The sequence below is a fragment of the Rhinatrema bivittatum genome, chromosome 6, assembly GCF_901001135.1.
Source record: "Rhinatrema bivittatum chromosome 6, aRhiBiv1.1, whole genome shotgun sequence".
In the NCBI taxonomy this organism is placed as follows: domain Eukaryota; kingdom Metazoa; phylum Chordata; class Amphibia; order Gymnophiona; family Rhinatrematidae; genus Rhinatrema; species Rhinatrema bivittatum.
The window spans coordinates 110324419-110336981 of NC_042620.1; the positions used below are offsets into that span (position 1 = coordinate 110324419).

The 12563-nt window shown below is 48.0% G+C and overlaps 1 protein-coding gene across 4 annotated transcripts in view; it reads left to right on the forward strand.

The window, feature by feature from the left end:
* The window catches only part of DCAF17 (DDB1 and CUL4 associated factor 17), a 155914-nt gene that overhangs the window by 2341 nt on the left and 141010 nt on the right, over positions 1 to 12563 (forward strand). The window lies entirely within an intron of this gene.

Sequence of the window (12563 nt, forward strand, 5' to 3'; positions counted from 1 at the left end):
TGGGATTTGGTAAGGACTGGGGTGAGGAGAGATTGTTGGGAAGGGGGAGTGTCCGTTGAAGTGGGTTCAGGGGGTGGGGGTTTATTCCCTTGTGTTTTTAAGGGGGGAGTTTGAAGGTTTACCCAAAAGGAAGAAACACTAATGGAAGGGGAGTTGGGAGTGTGGTGTATCTGGGGGGGAAGGCCCAGAAGCTGAATTAGGGAGAGTTATCAGGAATGTTGGTACCATACTAGGCAAGGGAGAAGGCAGTACTGCATTGGTTTATGGAAGGGGTCAGGATGTGGTGAGGCTAGGCCAGTAGGGAATAATCTGGGTTTGAACTGGGACGGGGAAGTCAAGAGTGTGGTGGTATCATCTTGGGGAGATATGTCAGGCAGGGATGGGACAGGATCTGCTGTGGATGAAGAGTGCTGGAATCAGGCTAGGGCATGTGGTCAGGGTGTGTGGGGTGGAGCTAGTGACAGGATGGGGAAAAGGTAAGGAAATATTAGAATAGGTTTAAGGGAGTGCAAAGATCACGTTGGGGGGAAAAGGACAGTAAATGGGGCCTTTGGGGAATTTCAACAGGTTTCAGTTAGTAAATAAGGCCCTTAATATTGGAGGGCAATATAGAGGGCAAAAGCGAGAAAAACAGTAGTTTGGGGCAATGACAAGATCTTCACCATTTTTGTTTTTTTAAATATGATTGAAAAATAAAAAAGCTGAGCACAGAGAACTGATGTGCTATAGTTTCCAGCCTACTGATCAAAGACAACACTTGATGCTGAATACAGATAATGTTTAACATGTGATTAATTACAATATACATAATTATGAGAGACAGACTTTGTTTTAAAATTTATTTTGGTGGGGGAGTGTTTTTGAAAATTTTATGTAAGTAACCTTAAATTGACCATAGGAATGTCTTTTATATATAGCACCCCAAAAGTGCACAGGCCAGACTAGACTCTGGACTGGATAACTGAATACTCACCCAAAAAGGGAAGTACTTTAAATAATATTTAACAAAGCTAGTGTTTTTTAGCAAGAGAAAAAAATACTTAAAAAAATTGTGTGGACATTTTGGACCAAATGATTAAAAATGACCCTATGCGGTGAAAAAATGGAGTAGCCTTGCTCTACATCCACTGGGTGTTATGAAGGTCCTAGAAAAAGGGAAAAAATGAATACAATTTTAAAAATATCTTTTGAGGTTAATAGTAAAAAAAATAGAAGTTGAATATAGAACAATCAACGTTTTGTTTAAACAACATATTGGAGTCGTTGATCTCCAAGAGGATTATACTGTCTTTATAATACAAGTATACAACTACCAGCGTTGCTGTAGGCGTACTATAGTGATGCCCATACACAGTAACACACTAACATAATATTGATGGCAGAAAAAAAACCAAATGGTACAGCCAGTTTCTTATGGAAGTATCTGCCTCTCTATATAGGTTACCCCCAAGCCTTAAGGTTAAATATAAATAATCAAAACCAAGCACTATCACATATCAAAATTACTGCTATCACAGAGTGAGTAGCCTTCTTGATAATTCAGACAATGCTGCTGCTTGAACGTGCTGTGCTTTTGGACTTGGCTGTAGGAGCAGTCCTGCACTTTTTTCCTAATCCTGTCAGTACCCTGGACCATAAAAGTCAGGGCTCTGATGTTTTCCCCCTGCCATCAAAGTGGAGAGCAATGTTGCAGGTCCTTCAAAATCATGAAAGCTATTTGGTTATGCAAGCAGTATCACTGTCCAAGTCCAACGACCTGTGCACTTCCAGGGTGTCCGAGACTTGATGAGGGGGGAGCGGGCTTACTGCCTCGAGTCTTGCACCGGACAATTCTTATGTTAATGGTGGAAGGGAAGAAGCATGGCCTGCCAGCTCAGTTTTTGCTAGCCACTTGGGACCTTTGATGCAGGGCCAAACTTTTTTTTAATGCATATCTGCTGCTTAACCAGCAATATTCTTTTGAAGATTGCCAGTAAAATTTAAAGTTATCCGGGAACATGTTCTGTTAACTTTTTAAACCTATCTAATGATATTCCAAGGTAGCTACAGGTAGCCAGATAAGTTTAATAGGGATATGCAGTGACCTATTTATCCCACTGAATATCCAGGATAACTTATCTAGGTAAATTTAGCTAGATAAATTATCTGTTCTACATTGTTTTTATTGGCCTCACTGTCGATTAGTTCTGGCTGGGCCCAGCTTTCCTAAGAAAAAAGGTCATAGAAAAAAGTGATATTTAAAAACTGGCTGTAAGGGATCCAAGACCAACAATAAGTGCCAAGGAGTGTGCCATAGACCTCTGGGACAAAGTTGTGGAAAGGCACACATCTGAGGATGGGCATAAAATAATTCTAAAGTCCTTCAATAATCCCTCAGAGCACAGTCAAGACTATTAAGAAGTGGAATTTGTATGTTGCCTGTTATGACCCTGCCTAGCTCAGGCCATCCCTCTAAACCAGGGGTCGGGAACCCATGGCTCGCGAGCCAGATATGGCTCTTTTGAGGGCTGCATCTGGCTCGCAGACAAGTGTCGCCACACTTCGCGGTTCCCCGCTGACCCAGCTGCTCCCCGGTCCTCCGCCGCCCGGGCTTAAAATGCTGTCAGCCCGGGCGGAACGCGGCGGGACAGCTGGAGTCGGCGGCACCGGCGTGCTCTCTTCTCCTCCTCCTCCTCCCCCCCCCCCCCCCCCCCCCCGCGGCCCGGAAGAGGAAGTGGAGAGCATCGGGTGCCTGCGCGGGAAGAAGAGACCACACTAGCGTGGTCTCTTCTTCTGCGCAGGCACCCGATGCTCACCATTTCCTCTTCCGGGCCGCGGGGGGGGGGAGAGGAGGAGGAGAGAGCACGCCGGCAGCGGCACGACTGGAGTCAGCCGGGTGCCAGCGCTGGAGTCATCGGGTGCCTGCGCGGGAGTCTTCCCGCGCAGGCACCCGATGCTCACCACTTCCTCTTCTGGGCCGCGGGAAGAAGAGAGCACGACGGTGCTTGAGCGGCACCGGCGTGCTCTCTTCTTCCCGCGGCCCGGAAGAGGAAGTGGTGAGCATCGGGTGCCTGCGCGAGAAGAAGAGGCCACGCTTGTGGGAAGAAGACTGCAGCGCGGCTCGGAGGAAAATGAAGAGTTTCAACCGCGGCCGATGGGACTCCGCCTCCGCGAGGGCTGAAAATGAAGGAGGTTAGTGTTGGGAGGAGGCTGCTGCTGCCGCGAGTTCCTGGGGTGGGGGTGGGGGAGAGAGAGAGAGTGAATGAGCAAGCGTGTGTGTTTGAGATCCTGTGTGTGTGAGTGAGATTGCATGTATGTGAATGATTGAGAGCCTGTGTATGTGAAAGAGAGTATGTCTGTGATTGAGAGCCTGCCTGTGAGAGAGAGAGCATGAATGTAAGTTTACCATTGGGAACCTGTATGTGTAAGTTTGTGATTGAAAACCTGTTTGTGTGAAAGAGTATGTGTGTATGATTGAGATCCTTTGTGTGTGAGAGAAATCATGTGTATGTATGATTAAGAGCCTGTGTGTATAAGTAAGAGAGAGATCATGTGTGTCTGTGTCTGATTGACAGCTGGTTTAGGTGATGGAGCATGTGATTGAGAGCCTGTGTTTAAATGAGAGAGAGAGACCATGTGTGTCTGTGTGTGATTGAGAGCTGATTTAGGTGAGGGAGTATGTGATTGAGAGCCTGTGTGTAAATGAGAGAAAGAGAGGACATGTTTGTAAGCATGTGAATGAGAGTCTGTGTGAGAGAAAAAGACAGCATGTATTTATGTGATTGAAAGCCTGTGTGTGTGTGTAAGCGTGAAAAGATAGACAGCATGTGTGTAAATGTGTAATTAAGAGCCTATATAAGTGAGTGAGAAAAAACATGTGTATATGTGAGTACTGAGAGCATGTGTGTATAGGTGTGTCATTGAGAGCCAGTGTGAGAGAGAGCGCTGGTATGTGACTTGAGAGAGGAGAAAGTTCCAAGCAAACCACCCCACCTCCTGCTAATTCAGAACAATCTCAGGACACCTGGATATCAAACGTTCCCAGGTATGCAGAGCAAAAAAATTTTTGTATCCTTATTATTTTTCATTACTGGATCTTTGTGTCTGCTATTTTGAAATATTTTGTTGGTATCTGGAAATGTTTTATATGAGTTTTAATTATTGGATATTCCTCTCATCAGCTGTTTTGAAATATGTTCTTTTTGTTAGTACAGTTTTACTGCTGATGATTTTATATTTCTTGATTTGTTTTATAAGGATGGGTGATGTTTCTTTTTTCCTTTGTTACACTGCATACAGAGACTCTGGCTTGTTGCAGTTTCCAATTCAGTTTTTTCTGCATGCTTCTTGTTATGCGTTTTGGTCTTTTTATTCTATGTTAGGTGAGGGACAGCACGTGATTCAGGTGAGGTTTTCTGCTGGCGTGTTGTTTCTGTGTAGGACTCTATAGCAGCCTGTCTTGGTCCGTTTTCCTAATAGGAGATGTATTGGTGTCTTAAGGCCTGGTGTAATATTTTCAGAGACTTATTGTACATTAAAAGTGGGATCTTACATAAAATGCACACATTTACTTGTATTTAGTTTTAAACATATTGTATGGCTCTCATGGAATTACATTTTAAAATATGTGCCGTTTATGGCTCTCTCAGCCAAAAAGGTTCCTGACCCCTGCTCTAAACTGAATGCCCAAGCAAGGAAGAGACTAATTGGGTGGGCAGCCAAGAGGCCAATGGCAACTTCAATAGAGCTACAGTCTTCCATGACCAAGACTGGTTAAAGTGAGCATGTGACAAAATCTTAAGTACTCCACAAATTTGGCTTTTATGGTAGGGAGGCAAGAGGGACGCCATTACTTAAACATAGAAGTGATAGCAGAAAAGGACTAAATGATCCATCATTCTGCCCAGCAAGCTTATGGTAGTATCTGCTGTGCTGTGTGTGTTACCTCCATACTTAACAGGTTCCTAGACCGTAAAAGTCGGAGCTCTGGTTAGTTGCTGTCTGAATCCAATTCCCCTTTTCCCCTGCTGTTGAAGCAGTGAGTGATGATGGCGTTGCATCAACAGTATGAAGCCTTATTGGGTAAGGGTAGTAACCACCACGCCAGCAAGTTACCCCCATGCACTCATTTCTTCATTTCCATCTTGTAGTCTTTAGGGATCCACAGTGTTTATCCCATGCCCCTTTGAATTCTTTCACCGTTTTCATCTTCACCTCCTCCGGAGGAAGGGCATGCTAGGCATCCACAACTGTTTCCATGAAGAAAAATATTTCCTGATGGTTCTGAGCCATCCTCCCTGGAGTTTCATTTCATGACCCCTAGTTGTACTGACTTCCTTCCATTGGAAAAGGTTTGTCGATTGTGCATCATTAAAACCTTTCAGGTATCTGAAAGTTTGTATCATATCTTCCCTGCGTCTTCTCTTTTCAAGTGTATACATATTCATATCCTTCAGCCTCTCCTAGATCTCATAGAGACCCCACATTATTTTAGTTGTTCTTCTCTGGACTGCCTACATTTTAAATCCCATTTCAAGTATGCAAAGGTACACCTGGGAATATTGTAGCCATGTGGCAAAAAGTTTCATAGTTTGAAACTAAAATAGAACTTTTTGGCCTGAATGTATCACGTTCCACTTGGCACAAACCCAATACCAGTCATCACCCAGAGAATACCATCCCTACTATTAAGCATGGTGGTGGCAGCATCCCGTTATAGGGATGTTTATTAGCAGGGACTGGAGCACTTGTCAGGATAGATTGGATAATAAAAGGAAAAAAGTATTTAGAAAACATCCTTGAGGAAAACCTGCTCTCGACAAGACAACTGGAACAGAAATTCACCTTTCAACGTGACAGCCAAATCTACCTTGCAGTGGCTAAAGAACAAAAAAGTAAATGTCTTGTAGTGGCCAGTTCAGAGCCCTGACCTCAATCCAATCAAAAATCCATAGCATCACTTAAAGATTGCTGTCAAACATTCCCCAAGGAACTTGACAGAGCTTGACCAGCTTTGTAAAGAGGTCTAATGGTGACATTTAGCTGTGCAAAATTGGTGACCTATCTTAATAGATTAGCATATGTAATTGCTGCTGCTACTACTAATTAACACTTTTTTAGTGCTTCTTTACATATGCAGCGCTGTACAAAAAACATGAGACAGTCCTAGCTCAGTAGAGCTTATAATCTAATCAAAACCAACATACAAGGCAAAAAAAGACTTGGGGAATTTCATTTAATAAGACAATGGTAAAAATTGTTGCTGTAAGCAGGACAATTAGGGGTTAAGATTTAAAAGCAGCCTCAAATAGGTGGGGATTTTGATGCACCCACTCCGGAAGTCTATTCCAAGATTGAGATGCAGCCAGGTAGAAAGCATGGAGTCGGGAATTGGCAGTATAGAAGGGCATAGACAGGAGTGACTTGCCTGATGAGCAGAGTGCATGAGAATGGATGTAGAGAGAGAGAAAAGAAAAAGGTAGTGAGGAGCCGCAAAGTGAAAGTGCTTGCAGGTGAGAGAGAGGAGTTTCCTCAGTGTTCAGGTAGGGAATCCCTATGGGTGGATTATGCACCTCTGCCAGCAGATGGAAACTGAGCAAAAGCTGACATCACGGCCTTATAGTCTAGTCTGACATCAGCCTGTCGGTATTCTCCATCTCCAGCAGATGGTGGACATGCATTTCCCTTTGGAGGTTTGCCTGAGAGTAGAAAAAAAAGAAGGAATCAAAAGGAGATAATAGAAAGATGAGATGTCTATATAGTGCTGCTTGCCTCCTGAAAGGATAGCATGCAATCCCTCCCTGGTAGCCTGGAATGGCATGGACCTAAAATTGCAGAGAGAGGCTTGGCAGTGAAGGCTTTAGCGCTCTTCCCCTGTATCCAGGACCCGTTCCTGCTTTTAACCAGGAAGGGCTGAGCTCAGCAAAAAGTTTATTTTATAAAAAAAAAAAAGTGATGAGACGTTCCTTGTATGTACCCGAATCAGTCCAGACTCCTGGGTTTTGCCTCCCCTCCAGCAGATGGAGACAGAGAGAGGTTTGGCAGGCTTTGCCCTAAACCCCGAGGTGCCACCTACAGTCCGTCAGTATTTCTCTGTCTCCAGCAGATGGTGGAGGTGCAAAACCTACAGTCTGGTCTGATTACCTAGAGTGGAGTGACAAGCGATTAGGTTATAGATAGTTAGGCAGAGGGTGTGTTTGTATTTTACTTAAAGTTCTTTCACAATTAAAAAAAAAAAAAAAAAAAAAAAAAGGTTTAGAAGCAAGGTGGATTCCTTCAGCCTCCCAGGGGGTAGCTAGGTCCTGAGGGGACCATCCCCCTTGGTCTTGCAGCAGCTGCCGGTAGGGGTCAAGGGCCCTATTACCACTACAGAGCAGCACTGGGGTGATACCGGGGAGCCAGGCTCACTCACCCCAGAGAGATCAGGATCCAGGAACGGCTGCTGGGCAAGTAATGTAAAAAAAAAATTTAAAAGTTCGTGGATTTTTCTTAATTTCAATGCGCTGACTCCCTTTCCTCCCTGCTGCGACCGAGTGGCTTTTTCTCTGTTGCGCTGCGGGTGACATTGTTTTTACTTACTTTTTCTTCTCTCTCTCTGCCACGATGCCTTGGAGCTTAGCTTACCGTGCGTGCGGCTCAGCATGCGCGTCTCTCACGGGACGGCCTGCATTTGGGTTGTTTTCCCGGACGGGAGGGACCCTCCGTTTCGGGAGGAGCAGCTCGGGGTGCACAAGGCTCCGTCGGGGGTCCCTGCTTCTCTTTCAGCTACAACTGATCAGTTCCCGCGAAGCGTGGGAACGGCGGCCATGTTGGGCTCAAGCAGGCAAGCCACGAGTGCTGCGATGGGGGAGGGGATGTCCCCTCCTTCCCTTTCTCCTCAACAACAGGTCCCCGAGGGGAGGTGGCCCAGCAGGCCCAGACTCTCAGGAATCTGAGGATGGCCCTGCAGGGGCTGTGGATTCCTCTTCCTCCTCCTCCTTTTGGTCGGAGTTCGTTCTGCTTCTGCATAAGTCCTTTAAGGCCAGGAAGGCTGGTAAGAAGCAGACTGGAGGCCAGGTCTCGGATCTAGATCCCCACAAAGTTGGTAGGAAGAGGGCCAGGTCCAAGGGGAGCTCGGACAGGCCCAAGGGGGGTTCCGGCGCTAGAAAGGCTAAGTGCCCATTAAGGTCCGCAGTCTCTACTTCGGACTCTGATTCCTCGGCAACGGAGGACCAGAATATGAAGCCCAAGCCCCTGACAGGGGTTGATGCGGATCAACGGCAGGAGTCTGGCTGCGGTTCTCCATCAGTTGAAAAGAAGAGCTAGTACCGCTTATCTCAGCAATTCTGGGAGAGTTAGGTCTGAACGTGCTGCCGGAGGATGCTAAGCTGGGGGCTATGGATCCGATTTTACTGGGCCTGAGGGGTCCCACCGCCTCTTTCCCTTTTCATTTCTTGGCAACGGATTTACTGTTTAAATACCCCGGACCTGGGATTGAAGGTAAGTAAGGCTATGGACAAGCTATATCCTCTGCCAGAGGGAAGCTTTAGAACTGCTTCGAGTTCCAAAGGTGGATGTGGCGTGTCAGCAGTCACTAAAAAGACTGCCATCCCGGTTACTGGCGCGACGGCCCTAAAGGACCTACAAGACCGGAGGTTGGAACTTCAGCTCAAAAAGGTATTTGAAGTTTCGGCCCTGGGAGTCCGAGCTGCCATGTGCAGCAATTTTGCTTTATGTGTGGGCCTTCACTGGGTGCAGCAGCTCAGGCCAATGAAGGGCTTTCGGAAGAAAAAGCGCGCCAGGCCGGTTGTCTAGAAGCAGTGGTAGCGTATAGTGCAGACGTACTTTACGATTTGTTGCAGACTTCAGCCAGGTCCATGGTGTCAGATGTGTCTGTGCGCAGACTTCTATGGTTGCAGAATTGGGCGGCGGATGTCTTGTCAAAGGCTCATCTATTTTAAAGGTAAGTTGCTGTTTGGAGAGGACTTGGAGGACATGATTCAGTCCCTGGATGAGAATAAGATGCAAAGATTGGCGGTGGATAGGCCTAAGTCGAAGGGCCCCTTTACTAGTCGTTCTTGCTTTCGGGGGAATCAGAGGTTTCATCCGTCACGAGCCTTGGGTCCTTCCTTTCAACAGACTTCAAGCAGACAGCAGTCGTGGTCTCAGTCCTTTCGAGGCCGCCCCTTCGGTAGGTTCGGTAATGCCCAGTCTGCCCCTGGAGTCAAATCTTCCTAATGAGATGAGGCCGGTCCATTCTTCAGTTCCGGTTGTGGGGGGGCAGGCTATCGCTCTTTTATGAGGAATGGACCAAGTTGACATCGGATCAGTGAGTCTTTACTGTGATAAGTCGAGGTTACGCTATAGATTTTGTACAGCGGCCTCGAGACAGGTTCTTGGTCTCCCCATGCAGGTACATGGAAAAGCGACAGGCAGTACACGAAACGTTACAGCGCCTCCTCGAGCTGGGTGCCATTGTGCCGGTCCCGGCGGCAGAACAGAGAAAAGGGCGCTATTCCATCTACTCCGTGGTCCCCAAGAAGGAGGGAACATTCCAGCCTATTCTGGACTTGAAAAGAGTCAACAGATGTTTTCAAGTTCCTCAGTTCCGCATGGAGACTCTGAGGTCAGTCATTGCCTCGGTACGAAAGGGCGAATTTCTGGCGTCCCTGGACTTAACGGAGGCTTACTTACATATCAGCATCCGGGACGCTCACCAGAAGTTCCTGCGGTTCTTCATCCTGGGATGTCATTACCAATTTCGAGCTTTACCTTTCGGACTGGCAACCGCACCTCAGACTTTCACCAGGGTAATGGTGGTGGTCGCGGTGTAGCTTCAGAGAGAAGGATTGTTGGTGCATCCGTACCTAGACTGACTGATTCGAGCCAAATCATAGGTGCTTTGTCAGTCGGTGATCCACAGGGTGTTGCAGCTGCTGAGGTCGCTCGGTTGGGTGATCAACCTTGCCAAGAGTCGGCTGGTTCCCTCACAATCCCTGGAATTTCTGGAAGCGTTGTTGACACACAACAGGGGAGAGTGTTTCTGACAACAGACCGGATTACCAAGTTGAAGGGACAGGTTCGAGATCTGTTGACACACTCCCAGTGTGTGGGATTACTTGAGGGTCCTAGGCTCCATGACCTCTATGCTGGAGTTGGTGCCATGGGCATTTGCTCATACGCGACCTTTGCAATCCGCATTGCTCTCCTAGTGGAATCCAGTCTCGGAACAATTCCATCTGCCCCTTCCTCTTATGGAATCTGCACAGTCCAGTCTCGATTGGTGGCTCCTCTCTGACAGCTTAACTCATGAAGTATCCTTAGTAATGCCCGAGTGGACAGTGGTGACTATGGATGCCAGCCTATCTGGCTGGGGAGCAGTTTGTCTGGAGAAATCTGTTCAACGGCAATGGTCTCAGGCAGAGTCTCGGTGGTTGATCAATCGCTTTGAAACCAGAGCGTTTTATTTGGCGTTACAAGCTTTTCTTCCACTCCTCCGTGGGAAGTCGGTCAGGGTTCTGTCCGACAATGCAACCACGGTGGCATATATCAATCGCCAAGGGGGGATCAAAAGCCACTCAGTGGGAATGGAAGCCCAGCAGTTGATCCAATGGGCGGAACGGCATCTGATAACCATAGTCTGAGTAGACAACATGCAAGCGGACTTTCTAAGTTGAAACCGCCTCGATCCCGGGGAGTGGGAGTTGGCGGACAAAGCGTTTCAGCTCATTTGCGACACGGAGCACGCCCAGCATGGATCTGATGGCGACATTCAAGAATGCCAAGGCCCTGTGTTTCTTTGGCTGGTGCAGGGAGACCAGAGCCGAGGGCATGGATGCTCTAGTGCTCCCCTGGCCGAAGAACGTGTTGCTGTACATCTTTCCTCCATGGCCTCTCATCGGAAAGGTGCTCAGGCGCATAGAGCTTCACCCGACAGAGGTGATTCGAGTGGCCGAGACGACCGTGGTTCGCGTATCTGCGCAACCTAGCTGTAGCAGAACCCTTATGTCTTTGGGATTTTCCGGCTCTTCTTCATCAGGGTCCCGTTTGTTTGGAAGAGGAGGATCAATTTTTGTCTGGTGGCATGGCTTTTGAAAGGACACGTTTGAAAAGCAAAGGATATTCGGACGCAGTGGTGACGCCTCTCCTTAGGTCACGCAAGCCCTCCACTTCATTGGCCTATGTCAGAGTGTGGAAAGTATTTGAAGCTTGGTGCATTGAATAGGAGGTAGTTCTGTTTTGGGCGACTGTGTCTGACATTTTGTGTTTTCTGCAGGCTGGTCTATCCAAAGGTTTGTCATGTAGTTCTCTTAGGGTGCAGGTTGCAGCTCTCAGTTGTTTGCATGGTACATTCAAGAGGTGCCTTTAGCGGCGCATCCGGATTTGGCATGTTTCCTTCATGGAGCGAAGCACCTGAGACCTCAGTTTTGAAATCCTTGTCCTTCTTGGAGTTTGAGTTTGGTTCTCACGGCCCTGTGAGCTCCGCCCTTTGAGCCTCTGAAGAGGGCAACGTTGAAAGATCTCACGCTGAAGGTGGTGTTTCTGGTGGCTATGACATCTGCCCATAGGGTGTCGGAACTTCAGGCTTTATCCTGCAGGGAGCCTTAAGAATCTCGAATAATGGAGTCTTTTCATTCAAAGGTAGTTTCATCCTTTCACTTGAATCAGTCGGTGGAACTTCCGTCTTTTCCAGATTTGGACCGGTCGGATCCCCACTCGAGAGATTTATGGAAACTGGATGTTCGCAGGGCGATGCTGCATTTATCTGGAGGTTACGAATGTGTTTAGTCTGTCCGACCATCTGTTTGTCCTGTGGAGTGGTCCGATAAAAGGTAATATGGCAGCTAAAACTACGGTAGCTCATTGGATGAAAGAGGCTATCAGTTCAGCATACTTGTTGCATGGTAGACCTCTACCAGTGGGACTCCGTGCCCATTCTACCTGTTCTCAGGCGGCGTCATGGGCGGAATGTCAGCATGTCTCACCACGAGATTTGCAGGGCAGCAACGTGTAAGTCTTTTCTCACCTTTGCGAGGCATTACAGATTGGATGTCTAGGCCCCGGGGCAGTGGCGTAGCCATGGGTGGGCCTGGGTGGGCAGCTGCCCACCCAATTTAGAACCAGGCCCACCCAACTGACACCAGAACTGCAATGCTGTCGCGGGATCCCATCCCCGTGACAGTGAAGAGGAGAACTCATGCCTGGCGCGCCATCACGGCACACATGGGGAAGCGGTCCTGCAACCATACGGCCGACCGATCTTCCTGTTTTGGAGGGGGGAGCGGAAGCACCGCACACAGCTTCCACTTCCTCCCCCCAAAGCAGGAAGATCAGCTGGCCTCTCCTGCTGCCACCGGCCTCCTGTGTACGGCCGACTGATCTTCCCGTTGGGGGGGAGGAGAGCGGAAGTGCCACGCACAGCTTCCGCTCCCCACCCCCAACAGGAAGATCGGTCGGCCGTATGGCCCGAAGATAGCGGGAGGCCAGTGGCAGCAGGAGAGGCCAGCTGATCTTCCTGCTCTGGGGGGAGGAAGCGGAAACCGTGCACAGGCTTGAATGTGTATGTGTGGATGAGAATGGGAGCCTTGGTGTGTGTGTGGGTGAAA